At 47.3% G+C, this 16,671-nt stretch overlaps 1 protein-coding gene across 1 annotated transcript in view; it reads right to left on the bottom strand.

The window, feature by feature from the left end:
- TTLL7 (tubulin tyrosine ligase like 7) overlaps positions 1-13,899 on the bottom strand; it is a 1,104,754-nt gene extending 1,090,855 nt beyond the window's left edge. Inside the window, exon 1 of the mRNA XM_086936338.1 lies at positions 13,424-13,899. The gene's annotated coding sequence lies outside the window, so the exon portion shown is untranslated. The remainder of the gene's footprint in view (positions 1-13,423) is intronic.
- Positions 13,900-16,671: the final 2,772 nt, after the last annotated feature.

Consider the following 16,671-nt stretch of genomic DNA (forward strand, 5'->3'; position numbering starts at 1 on the left):
GCACTTGCCACCGCCTTGAAAAGGCCTGGAGGAACACCAGATCCACAGAAGCCTACAGCAACTTCAGAGCCGCCACCAACGCCCACCACCAACTCATCAGAAAAATGAGGAAAAAAGCGATTGAAGACAGAATATCCACTCACGCACACAACAGCAAAGAACTCTTCAACATCATCGAGGAGTTCGCCCAACCCACCAGCGAGTCCACCAACATCCCTCCCTCACAAGACCTCTGCGACAAACTCAACACCTTTTTCCAACACAAAATCAAGAGCATCTACTACAACTTCGATGAAGACAACCAACACAATGAACCCTCACCAACCACCCCCGACACCCTGAAGCCAGCGATCGATGACTGGACAGCCCTCTTCACCGAAGACACACTGAAGACGATGAAGTCAATTCACTCCGGGGCCGCCACGGATCCCTGCCCCCACCACATTTTCAACAGAGCCGCTGACACCATCACACCCATGCTCTGCCACACCATCAACCACTCCCTGGCAACCGCCACGGTCCCCAACAACTGGAAACACGCCAAGGTCAACCCCCTCCTGAAGAAACCCTCGGCGGACCCCACCGACACAGTCTCTCACCGCACCCTAATATGCAGACTTCACGATGCAGGGATCCAAGACTTGGCCCTACACTGGATCGGCTCCTTTCTCTCCGGCAGAACATAGTGGGTCAGACTCCCCCCTTTCATCTCCGATCCTACACCTACCACCTGCAGAGTCCCCCAGGGGTCCTCGTTCAGCCCTACACTCTTCAACGTCTACATGGCTCCGCTCACCCCCATCGTCAGAACCTACGAACTCAACATTGTGTCATACGCAGATGACACCCAACTCATTCTCTCCCTTTCCAACGAGCCCAATACTGCCAGACACAATTTTAGAGAAGGCATGGAAGCCATTGCCAAATGCATGAAAAACAGCTGCCTACAACTAAATATCAACAAAACAGAAGTACTCATCATGGGCCCAAACCCCGACGCATGGAACGCCACCTGGTGGCCCCCCGCCCTCTGAAGCCCGCCCACCCCCACGGACCACGCACACAACCTGGGAATCATCCTGAAATTCAAGCTCAAAATGGACTGCCAGATCAACTCCGTCTTGTCCTCCTGCTTCCACACCCTCTGCCTCCTACGTAAGACCTTCAGAAGGAGCCCCCTCAAACACAGAAAGACCGTCATTCACGCCCTGGTCACCAGCAGACTAGACTACAGCAACACACTCTACGCCAGAATAAACAAAAACCTCATCTGCAAGCTATAGAACATCCAGAGCACAACCGCAAGACTGGTCTTCGACCTACCAGACACTACCACATGTCCCAGCACCTGCGCACACTCCACTGGTTCCCCATTGAAGCTAGAGTCACTTTCAAGATGCTCATCCACGCCCACAAGGCCCTCCACGACACCGGACCAGCATACCTGAACAGCCGACTCAAATTCCACGCACCCCAGAGGACCCCACGATCGGCCCATCTCTCCTACGCTGTGGTCCCCCGCAACAGAAAGACCAGATTGGGAGGCCACTCCTTCTTCTTCCTCGCGGCCCGAGCCTGGAACGCCCTGCCGCGCCACCTCAGACAGACAACATCGCTCCCCATCTTTGCAAGAAACCTCAAAACCTGGATCTTTGACAGACCCCCCCCCCCCCCTGGACTGGAGCCTGCTAACAGCCCCCCCCCCCCCCCAGCGCCTTGAGGCCCTTACGGGTAAGTAGTCGCACTTAACAAATGCCTGATTGATTTGATTGATTGTACAGAGGCCCCAGCCAGGCCTGGCAAAGGTAGCATAGGCCAAGAACCTGTTTTGTGACCTGGACATCATGCGTGCAGTCTGAACCAACATAACCCTACTGCCCATTTCTTGACCTTGTTGCATGAAGTAGCTGTGGTAGTGTTCTGAGTTTTGTGAACTATTAGTCTTGACCAGACCAGGCCATTTTCTTTGACAAAAGAGAGGATAGTGTACCCACCGCACTAATACAAATATTTGCTTTAACCTGACCTCCAGACCTTGCGCTGCAGTTCTGTATGCATGACAAGCGCATATATGTGTGAAAGAATGCGTAGAACGTGTATGGTAGTAAGACTCTGCATGGTAACAGTCTGAGTACTAGGATCAGTGGGATCCATTATAAATGGTCTCCGGTTTAGAATGGCACCAGATGGAGGATGAGTAAAGCTTCGCTAGAAAGTGGCAGGGTATTGACTGCATTCATGTGGGTGGAGGATGGAGACATTAGGTGTTTGATAGCAAAGGGCTGCTGATTAGTTTTCCTTCAATACTGCCATGCCAAGACATTCAATTAAAGAGCAACATCTTGCCACCCGACATTCCTTCAGTGTGCTAAAAGACTGGTGCTGTCATTGCCCGATACAGGCTATCATGCAAGGCAAACTGTCATTGCCGCCTATGTGGAAACCCTGATCTAGCTTGTGAAGTTATAATTGCCGAAGACGAACACCTGCTGGGGATCTGGCCAGAGTCTGAGAGTGCTGAGATTGAGCTGCTGTCAGCATCAAGTCTTTGAGGCTGCAACTGCTAATGACAAGCGCTGCTGTGCAGGCCTGCTGTGCTGCTCTCTGCCCAGTTGCTTGTATGCCGAGTTATGTTATGTTATGCGATCTTGTAGAGCACGCTGCTGCCCCAGCGAAGGGGCGTCCTGGCGCTGATAGCAGTAAACTGCACAGCCTCCAACAAGGAAGAGGCCTATAAATGAGGGAAAAGGTAAGTTTTGATAGCTTTACGGAATGATAAATAAATCTTCAGGCTGTGGATGGAAATAGGAAGCGCGTTCCAGAGTTTCACTGCCAAAGTGCGGAAGGTACGCCCCCCAGCACGTGCCCTCCTCACCCGGAGGATAACCGCCAAATGCTACCCCATCGACCGAAGTTTACGGGAAGGGGTGTAAGGTGCAAGCAGGTAGGCCAGAATACCTGGGGCAGAGGAGTTCACGATTTTAAAAGAAATACACAAGGACTTAAACTCTATATGCTTGGCCACAGGCAGCCAGTGGAGCCGACGAATAGCACTAGATGCAGAGCAAGTCCTAGGCAGGCCAAGGAGAGTTCTGGAGGCAGTATGCTTAACCCTTTGCAGTCTCAAGATTTCAGACTTGTTAGACCCCAGATATAGTGAGCTGGCATAATCCAATCTCAACAGAATGGAAGCCTGAACAATAACCTGCCTGATGGAGGGGTTGAAGAACCCAAACAGTGGTTTGAGCTCCCGCAATATGCTAAAACAGGTCCCCGCCATCTCCTTAGTTTGGGTCTGGAAGCTGAGTGCAGAGTCTACCCAGACACCCACGTTTTTTACCGCCTGTTTGGGGGCAGGTGCATGCTCCAAAGTGGCAGGCCACCAGTGCTCACTCCCCCAGGTCAGAGTCTTTCCCTACCAGCAATACCTTGGACTTACTCGCCTTGAGCTGGAGACAGTTGGCAGTCATCTGCTCCGGGATAGCCTCAAGATCACTCCGGAATTTGCAAGCATCCCGTGTGGAGTCGTCCGAGAATGCGACAACCAACTGTGTATCATCCACATATGATACTGCTGTGAGCCCTTTGCACTTAGACACCGTAGCTAACGGTTGTACATACAGGTTGAAGAGGGTTGGGCTCAAGGCTGAACGTTGCGGCACGCCCTGTTTGGCAGTATGGACTCTAGAGGCAAAAGGGGGGACGGCTACCTCGAAGGTCCTCTCCGTAAGAAAAGAGGCAAGCCAGTCCAGGGCCACATCAACAATGCCCACCTCCCCCAACCATTTCAGCAGGATCTGGTAGGACACAGTGTTGAACCTGACACTAAGGCCTAGATGTATCAAGATTCCATTTTGCGAATCTTAAATAGCGATTTTTTGCGAATCGCTATTTAGAATTCGCAAAATGGAATGTATGTAAAAAATTGCATTTTTTTTGCGATTCTTTATTTATCTTTATTTGCGAATTGGCATTTTGCGAATTCGCAAATAAGGAATAATTCCCCATGCATTCCTATGGGCCAGGAGGCCCATAGGAATGATTGTGCAGTAATTCTCAAATTGCGAATTCGCAATTTGCTAATCGCAATTTGAGAATTATTTCAAGGGTGCAGGGGTGTCTCATGGACACCCTGCTGCACCCCTGAAACTTACATGTGTGTGCATATGGCACACATACATGCCCTATGGGCATGTATGTGTGTCACATGCCACCTTCAAAATAGTCATATTTTGTTTTTTAAAAGGATTTCGCAAATTAACACGAACCTCAAATTGGTGTTAATTTGCGATTCCTTAACCCAAATTCGCAATTTTAGAAAGTTTCATACATGCCATTTAAGGAATCGCAAAATTGCGATTCCTTAAATGCATAAGCAAAATAAGGAATCGCAATTTTTTGCGATTCCTTATTTTGCTAATTTCTGATACATCTCAAAAGATGCTAAATGTCCGTTTGCGATTCCTTAAGGCCGAAATTCTGCGAATTTCGGCCTTAACGAATCGCAAAAGGCTTGATACATCTAGGCCTAAGATCTAAAAAGGTCAGTGCCGAAGTACGCCCCTTGTCTAGAGCCCACCTCAGATGTTCGGTCACAGCTAGGAGAGCAGATTCTGTCCTGTGACCAGGACGGAAACCATTCTGGGAGGGGTCCAGTATGTTATTTTCCTCCAGATAACCCGTCAAGATGGAATTGATATAGGCCTCAGAGATCTTGGAGACCCAGGGCAGGAGGGAGATGGGGCAAAAGCTCCCTGGTTTGGCTGCATCGAGATTAGGTTGTTTTTAACAAGGGGGCCACCCTGGCTTGCTTCCATGAGCTGGGGACACCGCCCGCAGTGAAAGACAGGTTGATCCCCTGGCTCAGGGGTGTAAGGAGCACAGGTAGGATTTTCATAAATTGGTCAGGCTTAAAGGGGTCAGTGCGAGAACCAGACTTAACATTGCTACAGAGCACAGATAGCTTTTCTTGGGAGATTGTCGGGAAAGCGGCCAAAGTATGCGTAGGAAGGGGTCTAGGCACAAGGTCAGGGGATAGCGCTACCTGAAGGAAGGACTTATAGATCTTATCCAACTTCTCCACAAAGAAGGAGGCAAGAGCCTCGCATTGCTCATCTGACGATATCAAGGTTGCATTCAGGGCCGTCGAGCTTTTAAGATGTTTTAGTATCGAGAAGATACTTTTGGAGGGATTATTACTACTCTTAATCTCATCTGCATAGTAAGTTGCCCGAGTGAAGATGCGATCACATTCCCACATCAGTGAAGCCACTGGTGTATGAGCGAGCTCACAGAACACACCCACCAAACCCACAAGGGCTGCATCTTCACCAAGAAAGTAAAATGGGGTTTAGTCAGGAAAAACTGAGAGACTGAATGTTCAAAGGAAATTCTTCAAGAAACTTAAACTTTGCCTGTGTGAACTCATAGTGGCACACACTGTTAAAATTATCTACGCACAAGCCACTGGAGCGAGACAGAATGATTGCACTTGTGCCTAATCAATGTATTAGCCCATACTTCATACAGGAGATTGCATTAGTCCTACCAGAGCTGGGAGGGGCACCAACAGGGTGCAGCGCTTCACTGAGATTTACAGATGAGATAACACCCTGTAACTGAATGCCCATTTGAATTGTGTAGTATCTCATTTTAGTGTGAGGTTAGAGTAATTTTTTAAATATTTTTTTTATAATTGGCTGGACACTACATTGGTGTATCTGTATGTCCATGTAGTAACAGCAAGGCTCGATCCTCTGTATAATGAAGCTTCTCAGCTACCAAGCAGACTAAGAGTCTATGATGTCCATGAGTAAGCAGCAAATGAGCAACCTACTGCGAACAGAGATCCCAAAGACTAAAAGAAACTTAAGTCTATGGGGTCCAGCTAGAAGCGGGGGAAGTACAACCCTCCCGAAAGACCTAGCTGCCCAAAAGTTCTGGCATGCTAGTAGTCAATCGAGCCACCTAGAATGAAAAGTGCATCCAACTGGAAGACAGAACTTGCCAGAAATTACAACGGAAGGTAAAATTATAAAGTTTACCTAAAGATGGCTTATGCGCAACCCACTTGAAGACAATGATTCACAAAACCATTAGCTGAGTTAGAAAATGATTAGGGTCCACCAAGTAGTGAAAGGGATGCAACTCACTGGAAGGTAACTAACAGAGGTGTAGAAAATATGACTTCCACTTAGGAGAGGCTTTGCAACCCACTAGAAGGAGCAGTTTTCCAGATACTGCAGGAGATATTTAACACTCGATGAAGGAAACACAGCAGTGTAAAGAATGTAGAAATATACAGCTTGCTAAAGCATCAGAAAATTGAGAATCCATGAAGTCCATCTCAGAGAAGCATAGGAACAACATACAGGAAAAAGCACCTTCCTAAACCCACAAAACCAACAATAGTTAATAGTCTAGGGATTGCATCCAGACACCTTAGACTAAACCCACTGAAAAACTAGGTTTTGAAAATCTTCAGAACATTAGGAATTTGTGGATCCCACCTAGTAGCAGCATAGCTGCAACCCACTGAATGGCACGGCTACCCAAAATTACCAGAAAATTCAAAATCTATGAAGTTCATCTAGGCACAGGTCAGGTTCAACTGACTGAAAGACAAGGCTTTAAAAATTGCCAGAAAATTAGAAATCTGTGGATTCCACCTAATAGATTTGTAGGTGCAACCCGCTGAATGGCACAGCTTCCCAAAATCACCAGAAAATTCAAAGTCTAAGTAGGTCAATTAGGCGCAGTATAGACTCAACTCAATGTACGAAGTATCTTTGAAAACCACCAGAAAAGTAGGAATCTGTGAATTCCACCTAGTAGCAGCGTAAATTTAATCCACTGAATGACACATCTCCATAAAATTACCAGAAAATTAAAGGTTTGTGGAGAAAACTAAGGAGTATTGTAGGTGCAATTCACTATAAAAGTAAGAGTCCACCAAGAAGAGCTTAGACATATTCTACTGGAAGACCTAACTTCTTCAAACTCCAGATATTTAGGGCCTGGTTCTGAAGGTGCCCCGAGCTGGCAAGTACACCTTTTACTAAAGATTTTCTGAGTCACCTGGGAAGTCAAAGGAAGACCCACCAGCAAACAACTACTGGAGAATTTCATGTGCTGGTAGGTGGTTTGATAGGATTGTGGTGCCTCTGGAGATGTTTGATGAGTGTTAAAAATTACCATGGGTAACACCACCAAGGCATACCTTGGCATGACATACCAGAACAGCGAAGATGCTCTTAACCTCGCCATGCATTGCCCAGAAACTCTGAGAGGTGGACTTATGGGTAGGACAATGTGAAGGCTTAGAGGTGGTACACTGAACGTGAACATGTGACCAGGCAGAGGCCGCATTTAAAAGACCCACCTATGTAGTTTGAACATGGAATGAAGGACCTTTGACGGGTAGAGGGTGCTCACAGAAACTGGATTTTAGGACAAACAAGAGTGCAAAAGTGGGGGGGGGGTTACCTGGAATGCTTCTCAGGGGACATGAAGAGTAATGTCCACTAAGGAGACTCAAGGGGCCATAACAGACACAACATTGAAATACAATTGACAGTAGATTATTTCTACAGGCTCTGCTGTACATGTTGTTAATATCAGTGTTACAGGCATACAATTATCTGGTGGAAGCATTTGGTATTGGCCTCAATATCCTCTGTAACTATCTGGGCTCAACCACATGAACCAGACAATAGTACAAGATGGCTGGGTGCTTCAGGATCACAGGGGATAGATAACCCCAGGAGGTGGGCCAAATGGGTCACATTTGAGGTCAGACTGGTACAGAAAATAGAAGTGCCCCCCAATTGGGGACGTCATAACAAAAAAGAAGCTCATGTTTACAAATTGGGGTAGTTTTGAAATTCTAAAGACACACTATATAAGTGTTTTGCAAGATATAGAAGCCTGCATGGATGTGAGCTTGCTGTAGGCAAAGTTTGTTTTAATATCAGGAACATTAACAGTGAAACCCAGCCCAACAGACCACAGAACTGGACCAAACATTGACCTGTCAGATCGGCCCAGTGGGCACTGCCTGATTGCCATATAAACCAGTCCGACCCTGGTCACCTGGCCCAGGGGGTACGCTCAAAGGAACTTCCTTTATAGAGATACGGACGATGGGAGTAGGCCCTGCAGGAGGGACAAATGCTTACCAGAGCACGATTGGATGGCAGAAGGAGTAGGCTAGGGTTGTTGATGTGAGCTCTTTAAAGCAGGGAGAGTGAGAGCCTATTACAGAGACTGCAAGGGTTACAACAGGCAGAAAATTAAAACAAAGCCAACAGTAAAAACTTTCTTTACGCAGCACTGTAAACTTTTTTAATGATTGTTATGTCAAAATACTGTGTATAAAAATCTTGTATGATACAAATGTCATGTCCAAACACGTTTTACAAACACATTGTACCACTAGCTGCAGATGTTCTATTAACTCAATTGGGGGCGATATTTTTGTAAACGATATTTAGTTCTAGATATTTGTCATGCCATGTCCTGACAATATCTGGTATCACACATTTTTACATATCAGTGACACAGGCCTGATCTAGGTTGACCTCAGTATGTCAGTGGGGCCATCTGCCTGAGAGTAATGACACAATCTATGCACCAGTCTGAGCTGTTTAAAGCTCACAACTCTATAAAGAATGGCCAGGCGATCAAGTGATGTAGGGCATGGGGAAGATGGCAGAGGAAGCCATGCAATTAGAAATGTTCATTTGAAATGGCTCATTCATCTCCTTTAAAGAAAAAACTGCAGGGTGGTTTCTCATAAACTAGGTCTGTCCTGCAGTAAAGGCTTGTGTCTCAGCCGGCACCAGACACCAAGAACACAGATAAAGATATTTCTGAATACACTAGACACCAAGAACACAGATAAAGAAGTTTCTGAATACACCAGTACCCTGGTCCGATCACTTCATAATTCCTATAGTATTCCAACTAGAAAAGACTGAGCAGCACAAACAAAGCTCACAGCGTTTTAAACGCAGGAGATGGAAAAACTTTTCTAATGACTCCTTCGTAAAAATCATCCATGATGCAGGCCCTCCTAAAGGATCTGATTGTGAGACATCATATGCTCACCTACAAGACTGCATCACGAAAGCACTGGACACTACTGCTCCTATTCGTACAATAACTACCGCCACGAGAACTAAAAAAACGGCCCCGTGGTTTAGTCAGGAGCTCCAGTCTGCTAAAACGGCTTGTAAGAAGCTCGAAAGAGATTGGCGCGTTGATTTCTGCCCTGAAATCAAAGCCCGATATAAAGCAGCACAAAAAGAATATAATAAAAAGGTACGCCTATCCAAAGCGTCTTACTACAATAACCGGATCCTGGAAGCTGAAAACTCCTCGAAGGAGCTCTTCCAGATTTACAAAGAAATCTCTATAGTTGACTCTAATTCCACTTCCCACAATGACTCAGTGGAAACCTGCAATAAAATTGCTAAGTATTTTTCTGATAAAATCACAAACATCTATGCGACTTTTTCTAACAATATAAAACCTGGCATTGACTTTACAGAGAATGTAGACCACATACGTACTCAATCTTGCCTATGTGTGTTCTCTGTACCTCCCGCGGTAACTTTGATAAAAATTTGCAAAAGTATCAAATCTGGCTCTCCACGAGATCCTGCGCCACCTAAAATTTTAACTGCGAGTCTCTCGGTCCTAGAGCCCCACTTTAGACACTTGCTCCAAATGTCTTTCTCCACGGCCTGTCTACCTGCAGACTGGAAAAAAGCCATAGTGTTCCCCATAAAAAAAAACCCAACATGAGTCAGGACATAATGGAGAACTTACGACCGATCTCCCTGCTGCCCTATCTTGCTAAACTAGCAGAGAAAGTAGCTAATGCCCAACTTATGGCCCATCTTGAAGCCCAAAACGCCTTCCACACATCACAGTCGGGTTTTAGGTCAGGCTTCTCCACAGAGACAGCACTCTTGAGAGCTACTGAAACTCTGCGGGAAGGAGCCGACGAGGGCAAAACCATGGCCTTGATCATGCTGGACCTCAGTGCCGCGTTTGACACTGTAGCACATTCCATCTTGCTACAGTGTCTAAACAGAGCGGGGGTCATCAAAGAGGCACTGGGATGGCTGAAAGCTTTCCTTACCAACAGGAGCTTTCAGGTCCAAAGGGGAAGTTTTCTCTCGGACAGCATGACATTAGAACAGGGGGTGCCTCAGGGCTCTGCCCTGAGTCCCACCCTGTTCAACTTATATATGGCTCCATTGGCAGAGGTAGTCCAATCGTTCGGCGTAGAGCTTGTCTCTTACGCCGACGATACTCAACTTCTGATCTCCCTGTCCCAAGCTCCCTCCTCCGCGGCCGACAATTTTAAATCTTGCATGTGCAAGCTTGCTGCATGGATGAATGAGCATTGCCTCAAATTAAATGGAACAAAAACTGAGGTGCTCATAATAGGTGGGAACAATACAAAATGGACCAATGACTGGTGGCCCACATGTCTGGGACCTGTACCTACTGCCAGTCAGGAAGCTAAGAACATGGGTGTCTGGATGGACAACAAGCTATCATATGACAGCCATGTCAAAAAAACAGTAGGTAAGTGCTTTGGAGTCATGAAAACTCTTAATCGTACCCTGGATCTCCTTCCGATGAATTCCAGGCGTACCATGACTCAGGCACTTATTACTTCCCGTATAGATTACGGGAATGTGCTGCTGTTGGGCACTTCCGAAAAAAACATTAGGAAACTACAAGTCCTGCAAAATTCAGCTGCACGCCTTGTGCTAAGACTCCCCCGCAGAGCTCCTTCTAGACCTTCCCTGGCTGCCCTTCATTGGCTGCCTATTAGCAAGAGGATATTATTCAAAGCACTCCTCTGGTGCCATAGGATTATTCATCTTAAAGCCCCTCCCTACATGTCTGATCTAGCTTCACTTTAGGAACCTAACAGATCCTTACGGTCTAAGGGAACAGGTCTGCTTAATACAACGCTCCCTAAAAAAGCTAGAATGGGAGGCAGATCCTTCCGCGCTCTTGCAGCTAAAAAATGGAATACCCTTCCCATGTACATCAGACAAGATAACAATGAGGCATCCTTTAGAAAAATGTTAAAAACTTATCTTTTTACTCTCTAAACTGCTTATCTCTGGATCCACTCTGCAAAAACTCTCTCTCCACAGCGCGGGGACACGCCGGGAGGCGTCACCAGGCGCTTTACAAACCCCTATAATAATAAAGAAGCTTCTGAATGCACCAGACACCAAGAACGCAGATAAAAATGTTTCAGAATGCAACTACCTTTGGAACTACAAAGAAAAACACTTAGAACTTGGCAGTTCCTGGGCCTTCAGCTAGTTACGTCGAGGTCGTTATCAAGTTCAGGTCTTCGGCATCTAGCCCACACATCTGTTTGTGGCACCCTTTTTTATCATAAACGTACCACTAATCCCTTGATGTGGACTAAATATGTTGTCTTTCCATCACAACTTACCAAACCAGGCACCAATATTTCAATCATCAAATAAGGGATCATTATTTCATGCAGCCGGGAAAACACACATTTGTACAAGTATATCATCTTCAGAACAAAAGTATGATACCAATTAGAGCATTTAAACCTTAATTTGTAATTTAAAATCAATAAACTTATGTATCACTGCACCGTTTCCACTGCTTGAGGAAAAGTGTAAATCCAATCCATTCTCGCATGAAGCATATCCATTCTCCGTTTCCGGCTTTTAGTTGCCAATCAGTCCGGGTCTCAATATGCTAAAATCACTTCTCAGTCACGTCTGTTGTCATACTTTAAACACAGTAGTTGTTTTTATTGTCCACCAATCTACCTGAGGCATGGCAGTGTACTCTTTCAGCAGTGCAGTGCTGCTTTAGAAGAACTCGCCTTCCTCTGTTGTGTCTACAGCTGCCAAATCATTAACCAGGCTAATCTCAGAAGCGACCCCAACGCCCAACTCCTCCAGTCCCACACCCCGTCCCACCCCACACAAGTCCGGCCCTGCAAGGAGACGAACAGACCGCTAACCGCTCCCACCCCTCCACCGTTCTCGGGACTCATTCCTCTGGACATACGCGCTGGATGGGACCTGCCGCAGTGCCCATAAACGATCAAGTGACACGACACGTGGGAAAGGTCTTTCAGTGGAAGCAATTTTTAAATAGTCGAAGCAAGGTTGTTTCCAAAATTATTTCTTTCCTATAACATACATTGGTAGAAGTTACTCTCTGTCACAGTAGAATTTGTATGATTTTCACCTTTAAAATGTGTGTACATCACCAGACGAGAGTCAAAAAATAGCAACCAGACTCAACTGCCGTTGAAATGTAAATGGTGCACTACAAAGGAATGAAATATCTTCCTGCTGAGTGTTTAACTTGTACACAACGCGAAGTCATGCACAACCCACTTCTTCCAGAGAATAAAGAAAACACAAGAGGCGTGTTGCTCTCGAACCATGTACCAACAGAAGAGAAGTACATATTCATGTAGCTAAGAGGGCCGGAACTTGGAACACATAAATGATGGCTCATCCCAAATACCGATAAGCCCCAAAAAAATATTTCACTCACGCGGACATGTAAAGATTGCGCGCTGTTTGGCACAGAATTAAGCGCTTTGACGCCTCGTCAGGGGTAGTAAGCGCTACATAAATGCAATTACAATTACAATGTGATTGGGCCCCCCTGCTATAGTGTGAAGTCGTCTGTGCTCCTATCATTCAAGTGACAATGAAGCATGTCATTTGAGCCCACTACAGGGGTGTGACTGTTGTCACTGCGCAGAGCACACCTGCTCTGTGGGGCCAACGGACCATGAAGTCACAACCGCATGGCAGGACTATATATTCGTGAGCTGTGCTCACTTGCCACCACCTATGAGGCGGATTGTCCTCCTCGTGTTTTCTCGCCTAGCTCGGCCCGCAAACCCTCGGGGGCAGGGTTCAGTGGCACACCTCTGCCGACTGCAGCCTCTCAACACCTGGCCCACGAGGCTGCGCAGCCAAGGATGCTGAATCATCAGCAGCTGCAGCATCACGGCCCATTCATGACATCAGCACATGGCCTCTAGTGAGCATCCGCGCATCCTTGTCTACGGCAGTCTCAATGCCAGGTATCAGCATCCCCCATGCAAATCAGGTGGCCATCGCCATAAGATATATAACCCCTTGCCAACCCTGCTTCCCTTATACAAGCACCAGCACCCCCGTGCCAAGACATGCATCCACCAGCCGACACTAGCACCCCTTTCCCCGCATCAGCTTCGTCTTTGCCCACACGAACACTTCCTCCTCGCACCTGCATCCCGTAAGCCCACAAAGTCGCGTCCCCTTGTTCACAACGAATCCCACTATGCTCACACACACCCTTTACCCGTAATGGTACATTCTAATAGCGCTGCACTTGCCTGGCTCTGGGAGAACGTACGGTTTCGCCACTACCCCACTTCTCTAGGAAGTGGTCCACGCTGCCCTTGCCATGTCAAGGAGCCGCAGATGTAGGTGCACAGCGCTCTACCGGCAGATGCCGCAGCTGTTCCTTTTCGTCTTTGAGCCCGGCGGGGGTGTCGCCTTTACTGCTGCCCGGTGCTCAGGTCAAGGAGCTCCTCAGTGTACAGCACACTGGTATAGCGCACTCCAGCACCAACCGCCTCCGCCCTGCCGCTGCTCATCGGTCATAGCGCCGCACATTACTGCTGGAGGTTAACGCCAGCCGGACTCAACCAGTACAATTACATAGGGGTGGCGCACTGAATCGAACACTACAAAACGGCTGGAAGAAAATGACGCCGCCCCCTGTCTCCCCTGCAGTTCGTTTATCTGTCGTAAAAACAGAATCAAAGCATATTCGTCTGCCTCCGTGCAATAACAAGGACTTTAGGGGAGTGTTTGAATGTTTCCTCCCCTGGAAGCAGTTTCTTAGTCCAGCCCGCGGTGCTTCCCATTCTGGAACGCAAACACTTCGTCCTAGCAACGGCAGAGGAAACGCCAACCTTCACATAAGTAGCTGAGAGGTAATACAGCGCATGGCAGAGGTGCATTAGTGTCATTATGAGGCAGCCCAGGGAGAGAATCAAATCCTGCCCCGAGACTGAAGGATACAGACTAGTAGTAACATATACAGGAAAGGTAAAATGTATAACGCCTTGGAATTGCATGGGGAGCACATTTATTTCAGTCAAAGATTAATATATGTCTGACCAGCCCGGCTTTAATTTACTCAGGGACTTTTTACGGTCTGGGTGGAGTGGGTAATTGCCCAGGCCCCCCATATTCCAAGCCCCCGTCCCGCTAAAGTGACCACTTTCTCTAATACCTCTGACTCTCAATCTCTCTCCATCTCTTTCTATCGCTACCTACTTCTGACTCTCTCCATACCTAGTCCACCATTCTATCTCACCTCTTTCTGCCCTCATCTATCTCTTGCTGTGTCACCTCCCCCTACTTGTCCCATTTTCTTTTCTATCTACTTCAGCCTGCCACTCTCTAACTTACTCTTCATATCCACTTCCTCTGGTTACCTTGCTTGTCTCTACCGCTGCCCTCTGTATCTTTCACTACTTCAACTGTTTCTTTACTTTTCTCTTGTTGTATGTCACTCATGTCCACTTAACAGTCACTAATTCCTGTAGTGTCTACCTTATTCATTTATTAATGCGTTTTTATGAATCATGGGCATTACTAAGAGGTGTCAGAGTGCTTTACAATAGAGCAGAAGAACGCTACAGCCTACAAACCTTCATTTCGGCATCCAAGAGCATCATCTGCTTAGTTTCTCAAGGCTCATCCCTCAGCCTCACCTTGTTCAACACGTACAAGAAGCCCCTGGCCAACATCGTCAGAACCCATGGCCTCTGCATCTAATCCTACGCGCACAACTCCAAGCTCATCCTCTCACTCTCAGTCAAACAACCAATCAGGGAATTGTAAGCGCACTACTCACCCGTGATGGTCTCAAGTTGCTGAGGGTGGGGAGGATGTGGGGGGGGGGGGGTGTAGGAGTCCGCAGATCTGTTTAGCTGAAGAGCCAGGTCTTGAGGGTCTTCCTGAAAGTGTTCTGGGAGGGGGCGTGTCTGATGTCGGCCAGTGTGAGGTTCCACCTGCTCTGGCTCTGAGGATGCGCAGGGTTTCGGCCAGTGTGAGGTTGGAAAATTGGTGGTTTCTTTTGGGTACATGGAAGTTGATTCTGTTGTTGATGTATTTGGGTCCGTTGTTGTGCGGCCATTTGTAGGCATGAGTGAGGATTTTGAAAGTGACTCTTTTCTCCATGGGGAGCCAGTGGAGGCTTCGTAGGTGTTGACTGATGTGTTCGTGTCGGGGGAAGCCGAGGATGAATCTGGCGGCGGTGTTCTTTATTTCTAGAGTTTGCGGAGTAGGGACTTGTTGATGCCAGCGTGGAGTGCTTTTCCATAGTCCAGTCTGTTGGTGATGAGTGCGTGGGTGACTTTCTTCCTTGACTCAGGGGGAATCCACTTGAATCTTGGAGAGGATGTGGAAGGTGTTGAAGCAGCTGGAGGTGACGGCATTGATTTGTCAGTTCATGGTGAGTGATGAGTCAAGTACGATGCCGAGGTTCTTGGCGTGGTCTGAGGGGGTAGTTGGGCTTCGGAGGGCGATCGGCCAAAAGGTGCTGTCCCATGCAAAAGGGTTGGTACCAAGGACGAGGACTTCTGTCTTCTCTCTTCTCGTCGTTGAGCTTCAGGCAGCTGCTGGTCATCCAGACTGCAACGTCTTGCATTCCTTTCTGGAAGCTGAGTTTGGCAGTGGTGGGGTCTTTGGTGAGGGAGAGGATGAGCGTGGTGTCGCTGGCGTAGGATACGATTATGAGGCCGTGTTTGAAGAACCGGGTTTTAGGACCCAGCGGCACCAGGGAAAACGCCTGATGTCTTCGAGTTCCCCTGCCTCGGCAAACAGAGACACGGGACACTTCTAGGTGACGTCAAAGACCAAATTTATTGGTTGCAACCAGGAACAGAGGTCTACAAAGCACAACACGGGTGGTTCGCTAGAGACTGCACAAATTCATAGAGCGAGACATCGTCTTTTATGCTAAAAATCACATTCCTGACTAGTATCAATTATTTACAAACGAACCAATCACATGGTGACATTTCAAACGTATCGCATAACGACAAACCCATTTTCGGTTGTCCAGCCCACCAGAAATGACAAGGCAGAATCCAGCATTCTTGCTCGGACAGGCCGGACGAACCCATAATAAAAGGACCTCAACCCAAACCACAATTAAGCCATAAAAAGGAAGGAACAGAAACAGATGAGAAGCAAGATAGTAGGGTGTGTGCATGTACCATAAACTCAGCAATGTCCTGCTCTTTGATCTCTATCTGACCAGCTGCCTAACAAGGAACTGGCTCAACAAGGTCAGCTTCGGGCAAGGGAGTCAGTTCGTTCAGGTCACACAAAAGTGAGCTAAAGGTGTACGTGTCCCAAAGACTCGTTCGGCCGCAGTCATCGGCCTATGTTAGGGCAACCACAAAATGGCTGCCGTACACAAAATGGAACCCGCAGGTTCGAACGGAATCCCTGAATACGTAGTGTTTCCATAGATCGATTATGACGAAAACACTCGTACATACTGCACTCGTCATTTGCGGTCCGCTGATACCAAAATCGTCTAGATACGACGACCTTTATT

The sequence above is a fragment of the Lissotriton vulgaris genome, chromosome 1_1 (genome assembly GCF_964263255.1).
Source record: "Lissotriton vulgaris chromosome 1_1, aLisVul1.2, whole genome shotgun sequence".
NCBI lineage: Eukaryota > Metazoa > Chordata > Amphibia > Caudata > Salamandridae > Lissotriton > Lissotriton vulgaris.